This window comes from Mastomys coucha, unplaced genomic scaffold, assembly GCF_008632895.1.
Source record: "Mastomys coucha isolate ucsf_1 unplaced genomic scaffold, UCSF_Mcou_1 pScaffold4, whole genome shotgun sequence".
Classification (NCBI taxonomy): Eukaryota; Metazoa; Chordata; class Mammalia; order Rodentia; family Muridae; genus Mastomys; species Mastomys coucha.
This window is the reverse complement of record NW_022196910.1, coordinates 11,390,903-11,416,192: the sequence shown is the minus strand read 5'-3', so window position 1 is coordinate 11,416,192 and position 25,290 is coordinate 11,390,903. Positions and strand designations below refer to the sequence as shown.

At 46.4% G+C, this 25,290-nt stretch overlaps 1 protein-coding gene and 1 non-coding gene across 3 annotated transcripts in view; one reads left to right on the top strand and one right to left on the bottom strand.

Moving 5' to 3' along the window:
* Btbd11 (BTB domain containing 11) overlaps positions 1-25,290 on the top strand; it is a 262,443-nt gene that overhangs the window by 42,543 nt on the left and 194,610 nt on the right. The gene's annotated exons all lie outside the window — the stretch shown is intronic.
* On the bottom strand, positions 9,025-9,107 carry Trnal-uaa. Its single transcript has one exon. It is a non-coding gene; the product is annotated as a tRNA-Leu (tRNA).

Below are 25,290 nucleotides of genomic sequence, written 5' to 3'. Positions count from 1 at the left end.
TTCTGCAGGCCGGATGAGCTATTGGAAATACCCACCAACATGAACAGAGATAGCTGCTCTGTAAATGCCAAATTCCTTGCCCAGCCCTACCATCCATGTCATCTCCCCCCTTACTGCCATTTCCATGACAGGATGGAATTTTTGGCATTAGGAGAGAGAGTGACCCCAGCTTGGCGCTGCATGAATCACAGCCGATAATGGGCCTATCTCACTGTCTGCAATAAGCAGCCACTCAAAGCAATGGAAACATCACAGAGTGAAAGGCTTGACCTTTCTCACAGCTGGGTGCCTGGCAGCCAACAACTGCTGCACACTGGGACCCTGTAACAACCAACTCAGGTGTCCATGGGAGCCTGAACAGGAATACCCCCGTTGTGAGAACACACCATAACATAGCTGCTGTGATCCCCTTTCAAGGTGTGCTCATTGTCTGGAAGCTTCTGAGAATAGGCTGCATTCTTTTTGAAACTTCTCCGTTCCCTGCCCTCTTGGTTGTCCTCTCCTTTCTTTGTGTCCCTTTTGAGCTTTTTGCTAATACCTCAGCACCCTAGGATACCTGCACACAGTAGGCAGCTAGCAAATGCTTATTGAATGAGTAGCTAAGGGAGGAAATAAGGAACCTCAAGAAGTCAAGCATCCTAAGTAAAATTTGGTGGATATAATGAGTCTCCTGGGAATTAAAAAGTGAACATCCTTCACTTTGTCTAATGTCTTTTAAAAAGGAAAAGGGAAAAACCTTTATACCAGGAAACAACTCTATAGGGTACAAGTTAAAGGTGTAAAAAATGCTGCAGCTAAGGAGAAATGTGTATGATGATTGATTAGTCATGCCTGCTAGGGAGCAGCCTAGGAGGAAAGAAGCACTGGAGGCTGTGAGCTGCCTTCTCTCTCTTTCCCTTAACTAGCAACCAAATGTGTAAAAATATAGCTTTTAAGAGTAAAGGATGGTCTTTTCTTCAGCTCCTAATTGGAAAATTTAGCAAATATGTTTTATTATGAAAATGAAAGTGAGGTGGAAGATATACAATTTTATATATAGTCTGTCGACAAATTCTAAAATCTGTGGGTTGATGGTATATGATATATATATATATATATATCTCAAAAAGGAAATGAGCCTATTCATCCGAATTACTAGTTATACTTTTGGGTAGGGACATAATGGCAGGCATGCAAGGAGGAGGGCCTTGTCTTACACACACTTGAATACTCTTGACTTCAGCTCATCCATGTGGAACATTTCCATGCTCTTTCTCCCTCACTTTCCATATCCTCTCCACATTTTTCTTCCTGCTGCACAACTTAAAAGTAAGTTTGAGGGGCTGGAGAGGTGACTCAGTGGTTAAGAGAACCTCCAGTGGCTGCTCTTCTAGAGGACCTAGATTCAATTCCTAGCACCCACATGTCCGCTCACAACTCTTTGCAGCTCCAGTTGTAGGGTACCTAGCACTCTCTTCTGGCCTCCTCGGGCACCAGATGTGTGTTGTACATAGACACACACACACATAGGCAAAACATCCAAGCACATAAAATGAGCTAAGGTATTTCTATACATTCTGTCATCTTCATCCAAGTACCTCAGCTGTATTTCACAGGAATATGATGATTCTTACTCCAAGACCATTATTATAACCAGAGCCCAAAGAGTAAGATGACCAAAGACACAAGCTCACTAATGCCTCCAGCTGTTTTAGAGTCCTTACGTGATTTTCTTCACATGTCACATGACTGACTTGTACTTCTTTTTAGAGAATCTAAGAGCCAATGCATCCCATTTGCTCTCCTAGGCTCTCTAGTCTCTTTTAATCCAGGCCCACCCATCATCTTTTTATGTTTTTGTAGCTTACTGGTTTTGAGGGGAAGAAGTGAGATATGTTAAGGAATGTCTTACATTCTGTATTAGGCTAATGGCCTCCTTGAGCTGATGTTAAAGTGGAATGTGTATATCAAGAACACCTGAAGACACTGCCTACCATGAAGTTATTGTTTCATGTCTGGTAGTCTCAGAATTGAAGACCTTCATTTGGATCCTTTGATTAGAGCCAATGACTCCAAGATTTCACCATTGTAATTCATTGCAATTATTAAGTATCATTTGATTGACACTTGGAAATCATATGTTCATCCTGTTTCCCAACAGCCTTTTATCCAAAGCTCTATCATCTAGCAATGACTTTACCCTGAATGTGGGACCACATGAACCTCCCATTAGTGGCCTATGGGCTCCATGGTTCCTTCCATGGTTACTAGCTCAAATTCTAAAATCTGTGGGTTGATAGTGTATGCTTTGTAGTTTGTCTTACTTATCTACATAAAGAGCATAGTAACAGGGAACTGATATGAAGATTAATCTCAATCATGAATATCAAAGAGCTTTGTACAAATGTTCACAGGTTTGATCATTGAAATTACTTATTTACATTCAAGAGCGCTACCACAAATAAGATAAATGTACTTAGAGAGTAGTATCTGAAAGGAATGCATGTAAGTAGTTCTGGATAAGTAAGTAGTCCATAAAAATATTTATAAGCTTCTCCTGAGTGCTCATACAGCACTTGCTAGACATGGAAAGCAAGAGCCCATTCTTAGAATTAACTCAGCGCCAGGTGGTAGAGGACATAGCGACCATTAAAAGGAAATTAATTTGTTATTAATTCATTCAATTAGTACTTTAATCATTAAATAAACTGAGGAAGTGACAGAGATACTGTGTTAAATGATTCCTGCCTCCTGCCTCCAAAGAGTTGATGGTTCACCTTCTCCCTGGATGATGGGGCTAAATCCAAACCCAGGTCTACATTTCCATGTACGAGTGAACAGAGTGGTGAGGAGCCCCCTGCTGAACTTTCCTTGGTTCACACACTCTAGTTTTCCCTACTGTTGCTGTAATGGAGCTGGGGAATAGATTTCCATGCTGGCCTCTTCCAGAGCCCCAGGCCCCCAGGGAAAACAGCAAATGCATCAGGGTTGCCAGGAACACTCCACGAAGAGGCTACTTCCCTTCCTGTGGTGCATATCTGAGCAGGCTGACCCAGTGGAGACACAGGCCACCAGAGTCACCTGCCTAGAGTGCTCCACCATGAAGCATCCCTGCCCCCCTCCACCTACCTGCTGTCATATGCCCTCTTAATTTTTCATTTTATCATATATGGGTGTTTCACCTACATGTATGTCTATGCATCATGTCTGTACAGTGCCTGCAGAAGCCAGAGGGTGTCAGATCTCCTGGAATTCTAATTACAGGATGGTCATGGCCATGTGGATGCTGGGAATTGAACTGGATCTTCTGGACGAACAGCCAGTGCTCTGAACCACCGTGCCATCCCTCCAAGCCACTTCATACTCTCTCTCTAAAAAGCAACTTTGTTTATGTCTAGTAGGGACCTTTGAGAGCTATGGTGGATATAATCTGTCTTTTCTTGCTAAAGTGTGGACACCTGAAGGCCATGGTGTGAACTCCTATTGGGATCAGTGACAACCTGGTGATGAAGCGGGAGCTATATGCTTACACAGGTTGCTTCACATGAAGAGTTTAACATCCAAAGGGATAGAGGTGTCCTGCACTTTTCTTCTTCCCTTTTCTCTACAGGTCTCAGATGCAACAGATAATTGAGTTACTCACAGTTCATGGCCGCTTCACCACCATTAGTACTGTCTTGCTCGTTTTAAATTTCAGTGATGTTCTCTTCATCTGTAATGTCCTCTCCACTATTGTTACCCATTCACAGCTTTTAATACATGTTCTTGAGCATGTATACCTTCATGAACCATGTGGTATGTCTGTGTACACATGCACACATGCAGGTTTACACATTATGCTATTGACTTTTAGAAATGACACTGCATAAGGAAGCTTTTTACCTATGTTCTATTGTTTTCAAGATCCTCCCGTGATATTGGCTGAACAACTAATTTATCAGTTTATAAAAACTGTATAGTTGAGCCAGCGAAGGTCAGTGACGTTACAGGCAGTAACACCACCTTATTCCTAACAACCTATCAACTGTAGAGATTCCTAACCATGGAGATTTGTTGCTTGGCATACTGCATGTCCTTTGGTTTAAGAAGGTCTCTGAGAGATGGGGGCTGTTGGAGCCTCCACCACCATAGAGATAGGAGGAAGTGGCAAGATCCTCACTGTCCATACAGTCTCTGCCCATAAAGAGGCAAATAACAATGAATTTTGAATCCTTCTGTCCAAAAAGGGTCTAAAATAAATCACATGGCCATCCCCACCTTCCTAAAGGGTTGGAATGGCAACCCCATCAGGAATCTCACAGGAGGAAATATTGAAACCAATTGGCAAATAGGTCTGATGGTTGTCACACAGTAAGCTACCACCACATTTTGTGTCTGTCCATTCTTTGTTACCTCCAGTTCCTACCCCTACCCCAAAGACTCAGTACTGATATGAAGAGCCTTTCATTTGTCCCCTTGTAACAAATGAAATGCAAGTGTCTCTCTCTGCTCCTCACCCAGAATTGATCTTGTTTTGTAAGGTTTCTGTGTACTTACTGTTGGTATTTGCTGATCTTCCCAGTCCATTGACTAGAATATGGAATCTCGTGGTTGACCCCATTTTTGTGTCTCCCATTACTGGTGATGGGTTTAAGCATCACTTTAGATACTCACTGATCATTCTTACCTCCCATTTTGTAAGCTTCCTATTCATATCCCTTAGCCATTTTCCCGTCCCATTTCCTACCTCTGCTGTCAGTTGACTGGAGTCTCATGTATAGCTAGATATAACTCCTTTGTCGAGTTGAGATTCTTTGTCACTATGTTGCTTCTTGCTTAATGTGTCCTTCGTGTCTTCTATAGAGCATAAGCCCTTAAAGTTGATTATTTAAATCCATCTACATGATTTTTCTCTCGGGTCTGTGCTTTAGAGACCTAATTTAGGAAGACTTTATAAGTCCACAAAGACATTCTCTCATACTCCCTCCTGTTTTAGAATTTTTGCACTTAGGTGTTCTGTTTAGGTCTCATATAGCCCAGGCTGGACCTGAATTTAAATTACATCCGAGGATTGTCATAAATGCCGGATCCTTTCCTCTACCTCTTGTGTGCTGGGATTATAGGCATGCAATACAACACTGAGTTTTTATTGCATACCGAGGACTTCGTGCATCAAATCTGGGACTTCATGGATGCTAGGAAAGGCCTCTAGCACCCCCAGATATACGTGTGGATTTTTCATATACATTTCTGTGTGATATATGGGAAGGATATTAAATCTTTCTTTTACCAAATTTCTATATAACCTTTTAAAAAAAGATTCATTTTTATTTACATATATGTATATGGTGGTGCCCTTGGAGACCAAAGGAGGGTGTCAGAACCACTGGAGCTGGAGTTCCAGGTGCTTGTAAGTTGCCCAGCATGAGGCCAAGGCACTGAACTGGGGTCCTCTGGCAGGGTAACAGGTCGTCTTAACTTCTGAGCGGTCTCTCCAGTCTCCTTCAACCCTACCTTTAGTTTAGATCAAATTCCTCAATATACTAGTTTCCCCCACACACATTTTCATTTTGTCTTGGGCTCCTGCTAAATGTTTCTTTTAGAAAATAAAAGGTAATACTGTGCAAATCGTTCTGAGTAGGGGCACCTTGAAGGTGCCTCACAGTGCTAGGACAGGACGAGGCGTGATAAACAAACATGAACTTGATGTCAGAAGACCCTGGGCTCAAGTTCTGCCTCTTACTCAATGGCCATGTGAACTTGAGCCTCCATTTCTCCATAAAATGGAGAGGATACTGTGAACCCTGACTCTGGTAAGCATTAAATGATGGGAAATAAATATTTTTTTTCAGTAACTGATATTTTCTCTTTGATCTTGGTCATCACTGTGGTGACTGTGTGAGTGGTTTTCCCCAGTCCATGTCAAGGTGATACATGGAGGACACACTGACCTTTATCCCTCAGATGTCATTGCCTCTTGTCCCTACCTGAAAACTCATGACTTCCACATGGTTACGCTGCCTGGATGTCCTTGTGTCCTACACAGGCTCCCAGAAGCTTGCTATGGTCTTGCCCACCAGAACTTCTTTCAGCTCTCCTAAAGTCTTGGTGTAGTTCCTTCCCTGCCTTCCTTCACAGTCACCATGTCACCCCCAGCCTTAGGACCAAATGCCTAGCACATGGTAGACACTTAATCAGGACCGTTGCTCAAGCCATTGGTGTGTTCTTCATGCCTGGCCATTTCTACACATGGGTTTACAGCCGTGTGATATTTGTTTCTGGTACTCCTTGCCTTTAAACTCCTTTCTCAAAAAAAGAGGAAGGGATAAAAAAATAAAGCTCTGGCTATAGGAGTTGAGGGAAGTACAGAAGGTGTAGCAGCCAGGCTCTGGGATGGGCAGTGTGGTGGGGCTGCTCAGCTTGGGTCTTGAGAATAGGTGTGCTTTAAGGACCACACAGCTGGCTCTGCAAAGTGCTACTTTGGCTGTCTTTCCAAAACAGATTTTTTTATTCTTTTCCAATTTTATTATATAAGCTCTTGATCCCTGGACTATGGCTTTGTTCTGTCATCTTTTTTCTTGAGTCTTGAAGCTTCATCAATCCAGGCAGGTGGACTCTGTAATGCCTCTTGACTTTCTGCACTGACCAAAAAGGGCAGGTGTCTCTTCCAGTAGGGCAGCTCTCAGTTATGGTTATCTGATTATGACTGAAACACCTCCTCATCCCACCACCTGTATACTAAACCACAGCTTACACTTCAAATCACGGCACTCTCATCCCTGTTCTCTGTGGTGTTAGTGACAAAGTTCCACCTCTTTCTGAACGTGGAGATCTATTCTCTGCCCTTGGCTCAATCCCAGTTTGAGTAACAAGCTGACAGAGGATCCTGGAACCTGGCCGTATCCAACTAGACTAAACCCTATCTCCAGGTGACTTCCCTGTTAATAGGGTACTTTAGATGCCCTAAAGAAAGGTCTCCATCAAAGGAGATGTAGAGAATCTGCCTGACCCTGTGCCTAGGGCTAGGTAGGGGTAAGAAGACTCTGGGAAGGAGGGATTTGGCTGGCAAATAAATACAGGTGTAGGGAGAGTTTCATTGCTCTATTGCCTGAACATGGTCTGCTCTGGGCAGCAGGAGATTGGGAGGGGGGAATTGAGGCAGGGATTTTGACTTAGAGACCCAACTGCTTCTGAACCATTACCCTTTCAATTTGAAGCAGTAATGTCTGGCTCTCCCTTATGTTACTGTGTTAGTAGTGTGATATTTCTTGTTCTTCAGTCTTCCTTTGAGGACTAGTATCTCTGAGTAACCCAGGCTTGCCTTGAGTTGGTGATGCTTCCACCTCAGCCTCTGGAGTTCTGGGATTACAGGTATTTGTCACAATACCCAGCTTTTCCTCTCTTCTGTCAAGCTAACACTGAAGGAGTAAATAGATGTTCACTCAAGGTGGCTTATGAAGTTTCAGCTGCTCCCCCATTTCCACACTGGCATTGTCACATCTTCAGGGAAAGGATACAATTCACTCTTAAGAGCATATTTTGTTTTACTGGGTCTCCACTCAAGCTCAGACAGCTCAGATGCCCGATCTATCTCCCACATGGCAGACATAAATAATTGAACACAGAACTTCTTTTCACTACATTCAGATAAGACTTCAGACTTCTTCATGCTCCTGATCAGAACTGGCATGTGAATGGAAGCTGTCCACCACCCTGCCTTATGTCAAGTCATCTTGTCTGTTTCATAGTCCTCTCTTACCTGGAGACAATTGGTACTTTCTACCTCATGTTATTAGATCAATGTCTTGAGGTTTTGACTATTCCAGTCTGTATTTGATTCATCTCTGCATCAGCCCTGTGGTGATCTTCATCCCTGCTTCTTGGATCAATGGATGTGTCTGTCTTCTCCATAGGGGCTAAGAGGACAGCGTTGAAGTTGTACTCGGGATTAGTTTGTGTCCTGCATCTCTCTCTCTCTCCCATGATATGTACCATTATATACTCTCTCTTCAAATGCATGAATGCCAACCAGCAATTACAAGGCAAAAGTGCCAGCACATTTAAATTCATTTCCTGCCCCAGGCCAGAACAAAGCAGGGACAATTTGTCTCATGTAAATTTCCTAATACAGGAAACTGCCTCCACTAAGCCAAAGTGCACTTCAGCTTGGCATCTTCTTCAGCTTTGTTCCAGAAAATGTGTGGCACCAAGAAATTGGATACTGGGAATGACCTTTGTACTCTGGGAGTCCTAAGCTGTTGATACAGATAGCTAGATTATCATAGTAATTTTCTGTCCTCATCCCTCAACACATTCCCATTATGTGACCCTCCTGTCACACCTGAGGAGGCCTTGCTCACCCCACCCAGAGTCACTGTCCTTCACATGGACACCTATATATGTTCCCCTCACATTCCTCCAGTCTCTCTTCCTTTAGGTCTCTGATGATCTATCACTCTTTCTTGGTTATTTTTCTTAGTACCTTTCTGTTAGTGGACCTGTAGGTTTTTATTTGTCCATTGTCTGTCTCTTGTCCTGGAATGAGAACAGGTCTGTCAGTTATTAGAAGCCCTGATGTTTACGACTGGATAATTCTTTGTTCTGGGACTGTTCCTTGCACTGCTAAATGATGAACAGCATCCTTGGCTTCTACCTCTTAGATAATGCTCCCCCTCTCCCCTTGGGTCTTGAAAATCTATGAAAAAAAGTCATGAATGTCTCTAGACATTGCTAAATGTCCAGTAGGTTGAGGACCACTGTCCTGAAACAATGTTGAGCACATGATCAACCAGAATGTGTTTTGAGTATGAGATAAATCCACATTAACCTCATTTGGACTGTGTCTGTATCAAGTGTTTATTTTATTTTATTTTTTTTTGGTTTTGGTTTTTCCGAGACAGGGTTTCTCTGTGTAGCCCTGGCTGTCCTGAACTCACTCTGTAGACCAGGTTAGCTTCGAACTCAGAAATACGCCTGTCTCTGCCTCCCAAGTGCTGGGATTATAGGCATGAGCCACCACCGCCCAGCAAAGTTCCAGAGTAGCCACATAACCACGACAGCTGCTGATACTGGGAGTGGGGTTCGAACCCACGCAGGCATCTGCCCATTGGATCTTAAGTCCTACGCCTTAACCACTCGGCCATCCCAGTACTACTTGTATCAAGTGTTTCACAAGGCACTTTCCCACTTGCAGTTAGACTATATACAGACACTGATAGAGTGCTTGTTGGGTCATCTTGTGGGGTCACCACGAGGCTCAAGAGAATGTTCACAAAACATGTCCACATCAAGGACACATTGCTGATACTTCAAAACTGTCAGCCCTGGTGTTCTGAGAAACCCTTCCCTTGGTCACTGTTGTTTCTTCATCTTTGTCATTCATTGTCCTGTTTCTAAGCACCTCCATTGTTCAGATAAAGAATGTGATATGGAGTTACTGGACTTTTGTAACTTGCCCGACCATGGTCATACAAACAGAGAGAGACGAAACCAAACTTAGGGTTCTAGGAGTCTGGACTACATGTCTCCCAATTTTCTCTCTTTGGAGTCCTTGAAAGAAGGGTGACCCTGCAGCTAGCATCCTTCCCAGCTCCCAGCCCTGGGCCTTCTGTCCATGTTCCTTAAACATGTGTGTAAAATTGAATGCATAGCCCAGCAAATGGAAGCCTGGCTATGCTGAATACTTAGGAATCCTGAGGGGAGAGGGCCTCAGGACAGGATTATTAGCATGCCCCTGGTCAGAGGAGATTTAGGTGAGCAACACAGTACCCCAAACACCTGGATGTGAATAACTCTTGAGACTTGAGTCCTGTTTCCTGTGAAAGGGATGGGTGGTGTCCTGTGACAGTGCTGATGCCAGTCCTAAGCACTCCTCATTAACAGCAGCAGCTCTCCTGCCTCATCCCCAAGTCTACCCCTTTTCTGCATAGTAGGCTTTGAGATGGCCTGTAAACTCTATTGCCATTTCCACCTCTTCCAACTCTTCTGCATTTGCAGTAGACGTAGCCCGGCTCTAGAACTGCCCTAGTTGTCTAGCCTACATTCCTGTGGCCCTGCTGTTCATGCATGTGGCCTGTCCTGGATCCCTGCAGAGTTCTCCCTGCCCTGAGGTTGGCTTTGAAGCCTAGCTTGGGTCCTTTCTCCTCTCCCCTTGCTCTGGGGCTGGGACCCTCCACACACCAAGACCAAGGTCAGGCCTTCATATCTGTATGAGTGCAGACTTCTTTGTGTCCTTATTTTTCTCATTTTCAAGAAACCACAGTGAATCTTTTTTTCACACTGCTGTGGCTCCACCCACAGGGACTGCAAGCATTTTTTTTGAACATACAGAAAGAGCGAGTGCTTGGAGACCCTCATAGAGAAAGATGGCTGTGAGTGGCTGGCTTCTTGGCTTATAGCTCAGAGCTCCTTGTGTGTTTTCCTCAGGCACTGCTTCCACTCAAACCCGAGCAGAAGCTGTTCCACATGGTGAATTTTTCCTTTGATGATCCTTCCAAACTCACTGGAGAGTGGGGGTGTCCTCTATCCTGGCCTCCAAGGGAAGGCTTAGGTGGAGTGCCTAGCTGGCTTTGGGGAAGATTGGAGGAAGTCATTTTGGCCTTGGATGGATGGAGTAAGTGCTGTATCACTCGATGTTATCAAGTGTATGGAGTGTTCCAGCCAACCTGGCATGCACTAAATGTGTGAGACAGTGGTAACAGATCTATTGGGTTAGTGACTGATTTAAAGACAGATGGGGTGGCTGTTCCATGAGATCCCTGTCTTAACTCAGAGGCCGATGTCTCAACCACTCTTGTTTTGTTTTAGCTCTCCACTGAAGGAAAGAAAGAGTGGGTGGCTAGCTCTGAGACTGTCCTAACTCGAGGTGCCACTTGAAGCTTCTTTCTGGACTAAATGCTGGATACACCCCTCCCCAACCACATCCAGCTTTCTTTGGAAAATACCCTATTCGAGAAAGACCTTGAACCAGTGACATCCCACCCTAGGAAGCCCACATCCATCATCCATTGATGTAAGGATGAGAGCCCCAACTGCAGGTACCAACTCAGGCAACTCTGATGAGACAGTTCATCTCTGTAACACACTATAGAGTAGGCTGAGCTCTACACTGAGAATTCATCACAACCCAACTTCTCCCTCCACACAGTTCTTCTGTCACTCCTGCCTGCCTCAGGGAGCCCATGAGCCACCCATGAGCACATCATTGAGTGTCTGTGCATGCATAGATCCCACTGGAGTGCCTCCCTTGCAAATCTCCATTTTTGGGTAAACCCAACATGGCCTCTCCCTTAAATCCTCATTGAAATATCTTCGGCCTTGCAGATCACCATGTGCTATGGAAGAACTAGGAAGAGCCATTGGTAGCTGGAAGTGACCATCAGATAGCTCGGGCTCTGTTTTGATTCTCACTGTGGTTTTGTTGTTAGAGAAACAACTACTTCCTATGCTGATAGACTACACCCATGTCTTCCTTGTCAAATGCTTATTGAGGACTGGATGATTTGGGAACAAGCAAGGCAAAGATGTGAGTGAAATTAGGATTTCACTCACAGCTCACAAGGACAAGGGAAAGACCTTGCTTGTTTGGCATAGGCAGTGAGAGGTAGCCAAGTGTAATAAATACTTCATGTTTCAATTATTCACTGTTTAAGTCTGGTTGCTTCAATTACAGCTCTACCTTAGACTTCCTTTAACACCTCCTAGGTCTCCAGGACTGTGATACACAATAGAAGCTGGAGAACCATTGGAAGAAGAACGATGAATTATTGTCAACAGGAAAATAAAAGCGAACAGGGTGAATCAGAGAAGAAGGAAATCCAGCCACTGGGATGGCTCTCATTCATAAGTGGAGCACTCCCTTCGTGCAAAGCCAATGTCAGGGGCTAGAATGGCAGATGAGATTCAGCCATATTTCTTGTCCACAAAATGCTTGCGACTCAGTAGCAGTCTCTCTCTCTCTCTCTCTCTCTCTCTCTCTCTCTCTCTCTCTCTCTCTCTCTTTCTCTCTCTCTCCTTCTTCCTCTTCCTCTTCTTCTTCTTCCTCTCTCTCTCTAGCTTATGATATGTCAACCTCATGTCCCCCAAAGATTGAGAGGTGACGTTTTTGCTCCCTCTTTATCTCTTACCTACTTATTCTCTCTCCCCTGCTTGGCACCCATTTAGCAGGACTGTACTGCACCAACAACAACACCTATTACTCAAAGTCCTTACTGTATGCCGGGTCCTGTGCTTAAAGCAACTTACGATTGTATTTCCTCTTCTTGTCCGCTCTCTAGATTGGCCGCTATTGTCAACCTTGTTTTGTAGGCAAGGAGCTGTGGTTCTTCAAGACTTCAGAGTACATGATCACTAGGCTCAGGGCTCTCACTATCTATCCCTCTCTCTGACTGCCATCTTTGACACCTGTGGTCCTCTGACAGGTTTTTATCCCACTCAAACTTACTGGTTCTGGCTGATCTTCTCTCTGACTCCCCTTTAGTTTGCCAGCCTGACTGTGCATGACAGCTGGCTACCTCTACCTTTTGGAGTGAGCATAGTCTTTTGCTACTTGTGACAATATTCCCTGACAGGTGTTGGCTACATGCCCTGACCTGCAGACAAGCATCAGGCTTCCTGGGAGGAGGTAAAAGAGGAGTATCTGAAATACTCCACATCACATGAAAGCTGCTCCGACTCACAGTACGCAGTAAAGAGAAGGTGCTGGAAGGAATTCAAGAAGTGGTCCCAATGGCAGGCATTGTGATGTGGTGGGTAAGCACCAGAGCTGTGAAACTGGCATCCTAGGGGTACCCATTGCCTGATCAGTGCCAGTCACTAAGACTCTCAGCTTCTGCTTCCCCTTCCAATGATACAGCAGTGATGTCATTCCACAGGGTTCTGGGAAGAGCAGATGGAAGGTTATGCTGAAAGGACAATGGTTATCCTGCCTAGTGCAGCACCAACACCCAAAGACTGCTGGGTCAACGGGAATCACAAAGATGACAAAGATGGCTCTCCCTCGAGAGTGTATAGAGCTTTCCAGAATGAGGAATGGTTTAATAGGCTGCTAGGGAGTGTTGGCTTTGGATCTTCACTCTCCTTCTTGCTCACGGTTACCCCAGCACTCCCAGCACACACACACACACACACACACACACACACACACACACACACCCTCCCTCAGCATATAGCAGAACGGAGTTCTCAGGTTCCTTGCAACCCTGGCATTGTGTAGTGTGATGCTGAGATTTACCTGTGGTAGCTAAAGGACCTGCCTTTACCTGCTGAGGTGCAGAGCGATGCATAACCTCTCTGCCTCAATCGTGATCAGAGTGCCAGTGAACAGACCTGAGGTTCATGAATGGGCGTCACTGGTCTGCTGTTTTGTGTTCTGCCATCAAAGATTATGAAAGGTTGAGAGTGCTCATTACAGTCAGTGTTTTATGGATTTCATTATACTCCCGAATCTCTGCATTATTTGCTGGCATTAGCTGTGCCTTTGCTTTCTTTGTTTGTGTTATTTTTTTCTGTACATAAAACCATGTGTGCACGCACATACAAACATACACACATATAGGAGAGAGACAGAGATAAAGAGAGGCAGAGAGAGAGAGAGACAGAGAAAGACACAAAACATGAGAGAGACAGAAAGACAGAGAAAGAGAGAGAGAGAAAGACACACACAAACACACACACACACAGAGTCAGTCAAGAGAGAGAGAGAGAGAGAGAAAGAGAGAGAAAGAGAGTCAGTCAATAAAAGGCCAGCAAATGAATGCACTGACCACAGAACTTACTACACATCTCACTATGAGTCAGGCTTTATTCACATGGGACACTGGCAGGCTTCAGGTAGAGAGAAATTTAACCTAAGTTTCAGTGCCTGTGGGGGTGCTGGGTTCAAGGAACTCCCCGGGGCCTTAGACAACACCCCATGCTTACAGATGGAGAAACTGAGGCCCACAATTAGGAAATGACCTGTTTCACTGGGTAAGCAGCTTTACCCTGCAGAACCCTGTGGCTTGAGTCATTGGACAGATCACTGTTGGGTGCCTGCCTTAATTATCTCCTGTCGGGATGACTTTCTTCCTAGGTTTGCACTTTTTCCTTTCATGCCAAGCCAAGCTGATATTCCGGTTTCCAAACCAAGAGTGCAGGATGTGCTAGAGACTAGAGGAATATTCCAGACCATGTCTTCCTATTAAATTCTTATACTGAGTATCTTATGTGTGTGTGTGTGTGTGTGTGTGTGTGTGTGTGTGTGTTACTTTTTGTTGCTGGGACAAAAAGTAGTGATAAAAGTGACTCAAGGAAGAAAGTTTTATTTTGTCTCATGGTTTGAGGGTGTATCCTGAGCCGGACCCTAAAAGATGAGAGAAGAGCAAGTAGGTCGGGGAAGTGCGTGCTGGGTAAGATAGAGAACAGCTGTTGACAAAAGAAGATAAGGGCTTCCAGACGATTCTCTAAAGTTGGTTGGTACCTACTGTACACATCAAGGGATGGTAGGTGAAGCTGGGAAGGTTAGAGCATAGCAGGCTGTTTTCTTATTTTAAGGAGTTTGGATTGAGTCCAAACTCAGGGAGGAAGCCTTGGTGAGGTGTGGACTGGGCGGTTGACACCCATGACCTTGCTGTGCCACTGACATGTGTGTGACTTAGGCACACAGCATCAGCTTCTCTACCTCAGTTCCTCTACCTGTAAAATGGGCATGATAGTGAGAACAACCCCTTCAGAGGGGTGGGAGGATGAAAAGCTCTCCTTCTGTAAACCCTGGAGATATTTCCTGTAATAAGCACTCCGTGGTATTAGTTATTACATGTAGAGACCCAGCTGGGCTCCCAGGCAGGGCACGGCATCTTTACCAAAACATGCATAAAGCACCCAGACATGAAGCTTATGTTCTAATAAAAATAATAACAAACAAAGGAAGAAATTAACAAGTGCGCATCAGCCCATGATAAGATCAGGAAGAGAATTAATGTACAAATATCTAGAACAGACCAGGGCTTCCTCCAGCTGGCACACAGAAGTGACTTGGAACAAGGCTTGGTATGTTGCAGGGACCAAATGGATCAATGTGCTTGGGACATGGAAGGGCTTTACGGAAGTGGGTCAGAATGGGCCCCATGGGGCTTGTATATCAGCCCCAGGGGGTTATATAGAAAGATACCATGTAAAGTCATAGTCTTTAACCTGGGCTGTGGTGGGATCTGGTTTCTTTTAAGATCTTTGAGCTAGATATGGCAGTACATACATTTCATAGGCTGAGGTAGAAAGATTTTAAGTTCAAGGCCAACTTGGGTGTATTCCAGCTAGACTGGGCTATGTAGAGAGAAAGACTCAATTTCAACAAAGAAAGAAAGAAACAACAACAAAAAAAAATAACAACGTAAAGCGGAAACAGAAAAGGGAGTAGGAGGAGGCATGAAGAGAGGCTAGCTGCTGCTTGGATTCCTTCATTACAGAGAGGGTGGGTCTTTGAGATGGAGAAGACCTTGGCTGCCCGTCATGCCCTTACCTGGATCTCACCTTCACCCTCATTGCTATCAAGGTCCTTCTCATCTTCTCCAGCCCATGTCAAGGGGACGTTGAAGTTCACTCAGAATAAGTTCTAAGTGAGTTCAGTGGCTTTGAAGCACTAGCTCTTGCACATGTGACCTGGCCTGTGGCCTGCACCTTGATGTCCACCATCCTCCGTTCTGGCTTCAGGATGGTCCTCTGGCTTTCTATTGACTGGAGTTGACATTGTGTTGTTATGAGCACCACATCTGGGCAGGTGTCATGGTACAGGGGTTCAGATTCAGCCAGCCTAATGTGGATCCTTCACCTCTGTCAATTCTGGTCTCCTCCTCTGTGAAACAGGAAGTGGGATATTGTCTGTTTCTGGATGGCTGAAGAGAATAGATACTTGGCTACCAGGACATCTGTTTGTTTTATGCTGAGGGCCTCATGCGTGCAGCCGACAGAGCGGGGGGTGGGGGGACGTGCTGTGAAAAGAGCAAGGCAGGAGAGGCAGTCTCCCTCCTGTGAGTGTGCCACGTCAGGATGTGCAAACACACGCCCATGTCTTTTCCTACTGCATCAAACTTTATTGAGTAACAATAAATTCACAGGGTGCAGCAGTGTCAATGGCTGCTGTTTGCGTCATACTGCCTCCTTGACAGCCCCCGCTCAAGTGAACACACTTCTTATTCTGATCATAAATATTAGTATTTACTCTCAGATCATACGTTAATATCACACTGTAAATGTGTCTATAGCTAGCTAGCTATCCATCGTTTAATGATATGTAAGCTACAGAAGGACTACATAGTATTAAAGAGGCAAGGAGCTTCTAATAGGCCTAAGATTCCAAAGCTAAGAAAACTGGTAGAAATGTAGAGTAATCTCAATTGTGGGGTGAGGAAGTGGACTGAACGCCTAACCTAGATGAAGAAGCCACTCTGGGGTCAGAGTTGAACTGTGGGAGGGAGGTAAAGCGAAGAACAGGACCAGGTTGGAGTGGATGGAAGGCTAGCGAGTCCAGATGGGTCAACAAGGGAGATGGAGTCAAGCGGAAGCCCGGGGGGAACACTTAGGAGTCCTCTGTGTGTCTTTCTGTGACGTGCAGCAGACAGTCGGGTAGAAGTTGCAGGGCTCGGGCCATGTCAGTGCCGGCTGTCCATTTCCTCATGGGCAGGCGAGGGCATTACACTCTTGCCTCAGTCTCATGTGTCTGATGGGTTCTCCACCCAGGTTTCCTGAAGTGATTTCAGTAGAGCCATCTGCTTCCATAGCCCCAGTTCACCCCAGTGAATTTTAAGGGCGGGATTCTTTCTTCTCCTGTCAGTCTGTACTGCATGTGCTGGGCAGATGGACTGTTTACGTGTCCACCCAGGTGCAGAGTCACCCTCAAAATTGTGCTTGTAAAATGGAGTCTGTGAAGGCAAGACACAGTCTGAGGAAAACCATTGTTTTACACTATCGCGAATAATTTAGGGCAGATCATAGCTTGATGTGTACACTCACTTTATAGCATTCTCACAATATAACATCCAGTCCTATGAGACTAGGATAAGACAGAATCTAATCCATTCATGGGATTTCACCTCTAAGACATCCTCTACCATCTCTTAGACACCTTACTCATCTCCTAACATAGCTGAATTGGCAATCAAATCTCAACATGTTCCTGGCTAGGTAAGATTACATTCAGACCGTAGCAACCACTGCCTACCTAGAGTTACAGGCGAGTTCCTATTTGCAAAGCACTTGAGCAGAAGCCCAGCACAGAGTCAGAGGTTGGTTCTCCCCACATTATTTCCCTGCCTATTGAAGAGAAGAGCCTCCAGCCCCCAGCCGGGGCCTGTCTTTCAGGGACGGTTGTAGGATTAATGAGTTAATGATTGTCAATTGTTCAGCACTTTGCAGAACAAAGGCACTGCATAAACACACACGCTCATTATTGTCATCGTTGTGGTGTGCCTGGGCAGGTCTATTGTGGCTGGCTGATTTATGGAAATGGCGTGTTCCTGGATGATCTGAATTAGTGATAAGAAAATTTCAGACACTTTGCCTTAATAACAGCGTCTTTCATTTTGAAAGCTTCCACGGGGCTGTAAGAAGTGAGGCAGCAGGAGGGCGAGCCTTTTTAGACTTAGTTTCCCAGACTTACACACTCCCACCCCAACCCCTCCCCATCATAACCAGGAGTCCCACATGCCACCCTGCATTTGTAGTCCCTACAGCACCTTGCAAAATGGCTATAGCTGAGATCTACCATGCCCAGTGCATGGGTAGATCACACTCTATAACTTCCTCTATCTGTGGGTGTGCTCCACTGCCCGCCATAAAGTCACAGTCCTGTTTTACAAATGAGGAAAAGATTTGCTTAGCATCTGGAGCTGGGAAGGGTGAAACCTGGAGCCAGAATCAACTGCATGCGGTGCCCACCTGTGGTGAGGAATAAGGCTCCTTCCCTCAGTGGAGAGAAAGTCAACTGGAACTCTAGCTTTTTGTTTGTTTGGTTGGTTTTTGGTTTTTCTGTTTGTTTGTTTGTTTGTGATTTCCAAAATGCCTCTTGAGTGTTATTTTAATTTATATTTCTTGGAAGAGACTAAAGTACCTGGGAAGGGTCTGTTGGGGGTATGGTCCTGGTATCTACTCAGGTGGATAGCAGTGAACAGGGGGGAGAAGTTGAATTTGGATGTATTTGCCACATAACCCCATAGCTGATCCCACAAAACATAGAAGCTGGAACACCTCTCAGAATTGACTGGCCCTCACCCTCCCAGGAGGGCAGGAACTCATGCAGGTCTTCCTTAGGCTGAGCAGCTCCTCAGAAGACACTCAACAGCTGAGGGTCCAGGCCCTTGAATACGATGGGTGCTTGAAAGGCAGTCCCCAGCCTCTGACACGGGGATTCTGCAGGCTATGAGCGGGTCTTGAGTATGGATCACCATGGAGTTTCTGTGGAATCAGGCTTCATAACTACAAGCCATGGCTATGGTATGGACTCTCTATCTCAGCTTCTGGCTGCTGTGTTGGTTACCTCGTATGATTGTTGGTGACCTCTGTTCCATTCCTATGCAAGGACTCTTTGTAGCATCTTTCCCCACTCCAATCTGAATGTGATGCCAACTCCCTGGCCATGGGGACAAGCTGGACCTATCATCTCTCTTCTTGGAAGGCAGCCATTTTATTGTTCCCCTAGTCCAGATCCAGTGTGGGGACCCCATGGTGAAGGGGGGGCTGCTTCTTGAGGACTACACATGTAACCACCAAGCTGATCCATGTAGTAAATTCCAGCAGTGCTGGGTGATGCAGGAAAATAGAGCCAAGCCCAAGCCTGGGCCTGGGCCTGGGCCTGGGCCTGAGGACATCCCATTGACAAGAACAAGTGGTGGTTCGCATATCCTTGTATGCCCTCCACAGAGACCATGCCCTGGGCCCTAGGTGCTGTCATCTTAACTCAGCTGCTCTGAGTGACACCTCCAGGGCCTCAGGCAACACCACAGTGGGGAAGCTGTCCAAGGAATCTCAGCATGCCAGGCGGCACACGCTGAAGCAGTAGGCATTGAGCCTTCGTGGGAATCCCACTGTTCTGGGAACCTCACCCCAGCAGGAAAGAGGAAAGACAGGCTTCCTGCCCCTTGGTGACAGCCAACCACCTGTCATTCGATTACACTCATGTCACTACCATCTGGGAACTGGGAGATGTGCCCTCTGTGTACCATGCATGGCTGTCTTAAGTTTCTGTTGCTTTGATGAAACATCATGACCAAAAATCAAGTTGGGAAGAAAAGGGTTTATTCAGCTTGCACTTCCCCATGGCTGTTCATTATTGAAGGAAGCCAGAACAGGAACTCCAGCAGGGTAGGGACCTGGAGGCAGGAGCTGATGCAGAGGGGTGCTTCTTACTAGCTTGCTCTACGTGGCTTGCTCAGCCTGCTTTCCTATAGAACTCAGGACCACTAGCCTAGGGATGGGACCACCCACCATGGGCTGGGCCCTTCTCCATTGATCACTAATTGAAAAGAACCTGTTGTAAGCAGCTAGATCTCATGAGGCATTTCCTCAACTGAGGCTCCTTCCTCTCAGATGACTTCAGCTTGTATCAAGCTGACACACAAAACCAGTACAACCAGTACAGTGGTTTTCTAACTACGCAATGTCATTGGGATATCCTTGGTACATCACAGAGGCCTTGACCTCCCAAATAGGAAGCAAAAGTAAAAGTAAAGGTAAAGGTATCTGTAGATGTGCCTGTAATTGCATGGCAAGGAGATGATAGGGATGAAGCAGGCAGCTGCCTTCTAAGCCCATAGTAAGCGTCCCTACTCCTATGCAGCTATTTCTGTCTCCCTCTCTTCATGTTAGCAGTCTATCCATAGCTCACAAGTCAATGAGCATTTCTTGAGCAGCTACTTATTCCAGGTGCTGGGCTAGATCCTAAGGACTCCATGATGACAATACAGGCAGGTTCTTGCCAGCCTACAGATGATAATTCGGTGGAGAGAGCAGATGTTGCACAAATCACCAGATGTCATAATGACATGAAACAAATGTTACAGGCTCTGTTAAGGACAGGGTACCAGCCGTCTCATTTGTAAAGTCCAGCCATTCACTTGTCCGCTTGGGATACCTGTTCTGTGCAGACAGCATACTGGGTGAGAACACCCCCTTCTCAAACTACCTGGCCACAGCCACAGATGCCTCTCCTCCAGGTAGCCTACTCCACACTGCCCCCTGGACTGACAAGGGAGCATTTGCCTTCTGCAGTTTATCTCAATTTAGCCCCGTCCCTGTGGGTTTGGTCCTCATATGAACACACAGTTTGAGGATTTCTCCTGGTTTGCTGTTTCTCCTTTCTGCTTCCCTTCTGTCTCACCATCTAACCTTTCTTCCTCTTCCCCCTCTTTATTCTACCCTCTCTTTCTGATCCCCCTCCTCTCCCTTGTCTTTCTCTTCCCCCGCATCCCTCTGACCCTTCTCTTCTCTTTCATTCTCTTCTTTTTCTTCCTCCCTTTCTCTCTCTCCTTCCAATCTCTTCTCCTCTCTTCTTTTTCTCTTCTCTTTCATTCTCTTCTCCCTCTTCCTTTTCTGTCCTCCTTTTCTCCTCCTCTCCCGCCTCCTCTCCTTCCTCATCTCCCTCCTCTCCCTCCTCCTCCTCCTCTTACTCTTCCTGAAGTCCCAGCTGAAGCTAAGGTGGGCACTAGGAGAGTTTCTCTGTAGAATGTTCTTGGTCTCCCTGACCTCCTAAATGGAGCCAGGGCTCTGTTGGCAGAGATGTGGTACTTGGTAAGTCCTAAGAATGAGTGCCGCTGCCACTGCTGCTGCTGCTCCACCTGCTCCTTCTTCAGGAGAGTGACAGTGGCTTTGAGGGGCAAACTGTTCTATGGTGGGTACATTCATTTAACAGCGATCCAGTGTGTGTGTGTGTGTGTGTGTGTGTGTGTGTGTGTGTGTGTGTGTTTGTGTGTGTACACGCGTGCTCTAGGGGATGGCAGGCAGCCTTTGCGTTCTGTATTCCTTGATGGGAAAAAAACCCTATGAGTTTACACTTTCTTGTGCTGGAGCAGATCAACATTCAAAATCAGAGTTCAAGTTTTTAATTTCCTTTCTGTGAGCAATGGACCTAAGCTGCTGGTGGGTGTTGACCCTCGGTGACTGGGCTGGCTCGTCAGTGCTTCAAAGATCACAGGCTTATGCGGGAGGCTCAAAGTTGGAAAATGGCACCAGCGCTAATGGGATTTGCCTCAACAAATATGCAGGGAGATCTCAGTGCTTCTAAAGAAAAAGTTCTTTGGCAAGAAAGAAAAATTTAGCAAAGCTCTAACTGCTGGGTTACTCGTGTGCAGCCCCTCCCCCAGCCCTCCAGTGGAGGAGCTCTTTGTTCTGTGCTTACGGTGCGCCTGGTGGTTTGCAGGCTTCGTCTCTTTTTGATTCACAGCATCCCTATCATCTCATTTTACAGAGTGGAAAACAGAGGTATGAACAGGGATACACCTGGGGGTGAGAGGTGGTCACGAGCAGTGGTTCACACGCAGTGTAACATGAGGTGGTTCACGCTCGGTGTAACCACCAACACCCGAAGTATTGTGCACAGTGACCTTCTGCCTTTTCCCCCAAAGAGAACCTGTTTAGGTTGAAGGTATGGAGACTCTCAGCATGGCAGCTTCAGTCCCTGCACTGGGTCCTCTCCACCCTCAGTCCATAGCTGCTCACAAAGCACCCAGAACGCAGTTAGGACCACTAGACCTATGTTATCTCTCAGGAAGCCAGGGACTGACTCAGCCCAGGTGGATTCTGCTCCAGGGATGTGGGCTGGGGTGCACCAGTTGGGGGCACTCTTGCACTGGGACACTCCACCCCAGAGGACACCGCAGCCTCCACTGCCTGGTTGTGAGTCTGACTTTAGATACTGAGACACCTGAGAGAAAGAGTTGGGGCTGGGCAGAGCGAGAGCTGAATGAATAACTTGAGAGTCCAGAGCTAGCGGGGGCCTAGATTCACACCTGAACCCGCCCGAGTCAAAGCCAGGCTTTTAACCGCAGCTCCATTCCGCCCTCTTGAGAAAGGCTTCCATTAGGGAGGCTTCTTGAAACCCCACTGATCATCCAGGTAGAACATACACAGCTCCCATGAGCCCTTGGACACGCCCTTCTTAGTCTGCGCTTCAGTAAAGGAAACTGAGGCTGTCTGGATAATCAATGTCTCCTGGGGAACAGAGAAATAGATATGGAAAGTTTGCATCCCTGAGGCTTAGTACTTCCTCCTGACATCCAAGACTACCAATAGGTGCCATCCACCCTGGCAGTGGTGGGCACATCACTAAGACCTCCGGAGGCACAGACGGGGAAAGCCAAAAATCCTCTTATGAGCATTGGAGTGTTAGTAACATGGGCTTTAGAACTCAGCCCCAGCTCTCCCTGTGTGTGCCCAGGCATCTACGTTAGCTCATTTGTGCTGCAATTGCTTCTTCAGTGAGGTACTAATCCTTCCGGCGTGCGGTCGCTCTACTACCCAGTAACAGCATTGAGAGTGACACCATCACAGAACAGGCTCTTGGGTAGCGGGACTGTTACACTCATCGTGGTCATTGTCGGATCATGAGAGACAGCAGCCTTCCCACAGAGGGACAAGCCAGGGGGTGGCCTGTGCCACAGCAAGCAGCTAAGTTCTTGACCAGGTTTTCTCACCCTTTATCTTTTGCTCTGTCTTCTGACTCTCCATCCCACCCTAACCACCACTGCCCATGCCTGTACCAGGTCCAGTCCTGTTTCCAACCAAAGTGCCTTTGCGTTTGCAGTGCCTCCTTATCAACAGGTGACATCTGGTGACATGCATACTTGCTTGTAGCCCGGGCATATCATCTGTACACGTATCATGCTGAATTTATTCTCTGCCCTTGGGTTTATGCTTTTTACTCAGGGGCTTCTGCCTCTATCTCATAGATTGCTATTTAGGATTCCTGCTAACTGACCAGGTGTCCGTGCCATTTGCCTATGGCCTTGACACATGCCCCATCACCTCACATGCTGCCAACCTGACTACTCAGCTTGCATTGCTCGTACACCTGGCCTGAAGCCCCCAAATAGTTATGTTCTTGGTCGTTGAACTTCTAGTCTGTATGGTGCTCTCTGAAGCTTGCTGTGACATTTTCCCGATCTTCAGAAGCCACCTGGGGACTGTCCACAATCTCTCAGGTCCAGGTGCTATAGATGGGTTATCTACCTTCACGAGGGGGCGGCTCTGGTCCCTTCCCCAGTCTAAGCCCTTCTGTTGCCAGTTACCTCTCCTCTGCTTCCCAGAAGCACTCTCATCTTCTGTTCCTAGATCTCCCAGCTTTGTGCAGCAGCAAGCATAGCAAAGAAAGGGTAACCGACTGACCTAAGGCAACTCAGGAACCGTGAGTGTGGGGGGCGCAGATAGTGACTGGAGACCCTCAAGGTGTGTCTGATGCACTCCATGAGACCAGATCTGGGAGGATGCAGGAGGTGCTAGGATCAAGAACAGAGGGATTCTGGGTAGCCTTAACTATGGTGGAGAGGACATCATAAAGGTACAGAGTTGACTGGGGCAAGCACAAGCTTCCTGGGAGCTTCTTACTCCAGCAGGTCCCCCTGGCAATGCATGACCTCACCCTGGGCTTGGGGCATCCCCGAACAGAGAATGTGCCTTACCCAGCCCTTGTATGTGGGAACCTTTCTCCACTGCTCCTCCTTTTCCTCCATGGTAAGAGTCACTCTCTCATTGTTCATATGCATGAGGTCATGGGTTTGATTCCCCAGTACTGGAAACAAAAAGCCAAAACCAAACCAAACCAAAACAAAACAAAACACCCAACAACCTTAAAATTGAGGTTTGGTTGGCAATGCTTTAATGGGGCCAGCTCAACTTGCTCAGTGGAAAAAGTGCTTGCTGCCAAGTCTGATGACCAGAGTTCAATCCCCAGGACCTACTCTATGGAAGGAGAGAGCAGACTCTTGTAAGTTGTCCTGGCAGGCACTCCATCCCAACAAATGCATAGAATAAATGGATGTAATTTTAAGAGACTACTTCTCTCGGCACGGGGTTGTTATGCTGTTTATCCATGCAAGTCAACACCTGTGTCTCCCACACTCCGTTTTCACCGTCCTTTTAACATCGGCTTCCCTGTCTGCCCAGAATTCCTCCTACTCTCTATAATGTAGAGTTAAGCTCAGGTTCAAAACCTCTGTAGAGAATCAGGAAATCATTTAACCTTCTCAGAACACAGCTTCCTTCCTCAGATAATGAGGACCGTCTTAGAAATGGTGGGGGCAAATTACAGCAGCACACGGGAGAGCCTCAGCTCATCAGCCTCTCCGTGTTCCCGGAGCTCCAGGTCTGTCCTGTCCCAGGGGGAGGTAGGCCCACGATGAACAGTAACATAGAGGATTTTTTTTGACATGATGAATTTTTAATTGTTTTATCCTTGGGATTCATGCTCCTTTCCAGTAATTAAAAATGCAGAGAATGTAAGAACCACCCACCAGAATTAACAGATGTTAATAATTTCTCATATTTGCATGAATTTTCTCAAATAAAAGAAACCAAACATTTTCACTAAAGCTGAAATTCCTCCTGTTATGGTTCCTACAGTTCTTCCTTCCTCCCCGGAGGCAGCCTTGATCATGAATTTGGGGCATAGTTTTCCAATCTGTCTCTGTGTCGTGCTCCCTCTCTGAGTGTTCATAAATCATACATGGCTTACATTTGCATGCTTAACAGCAAACTCTCGAACTCATTTTTTTTTTTACCTCATATTGTTTTGCAAGCACATCTGTGTGGAAGCACAGAGTCCCTCGCTCATGCTGATGACGAGTGCTCTGCTGTCCCCAGTCTCTGCCACACCAGGCACCAGGCGACTGCCTGCCATCGCCATCCATCCTGCAAAAGTGCCTCCCCTGAGAGCTCCAGGGAAAGACATTCCAGAGGTGGAACTGCTGACTCACAGAGCGCTCCAGCCGCCAGCTGGCCTGGCCTGTGCCAACCTGTTCTGCAGCGCGAGTGCACGGGTTCACACAGGCCACCTCGGAGGGGTCTGGTCCTCCACCTTCTCACGGGTCCTCACAATTGTGACTTTTCAATGTTCGCCAAAGAAATTTGATGTGTGATAGGGTCTCACGCTAATTTTTTCCCCCTCTCATCTCTGATCACCAGCGTGCCATGCATTTCTCCGTGTTCCTGAATGTCCAGTCTGCCCAGAAGAAGGATTTTAAATTCTGTACCATGGGGCAGCCCCCTCTCCCCGTGTACTCTTTATTGCTGAGTTTTCTTTGAGGAGTATTTTGTCCTAGGGAAGATTTTAAATTTTGGTTTAATTGATCTATTTTTTTTTCAATTATGAGT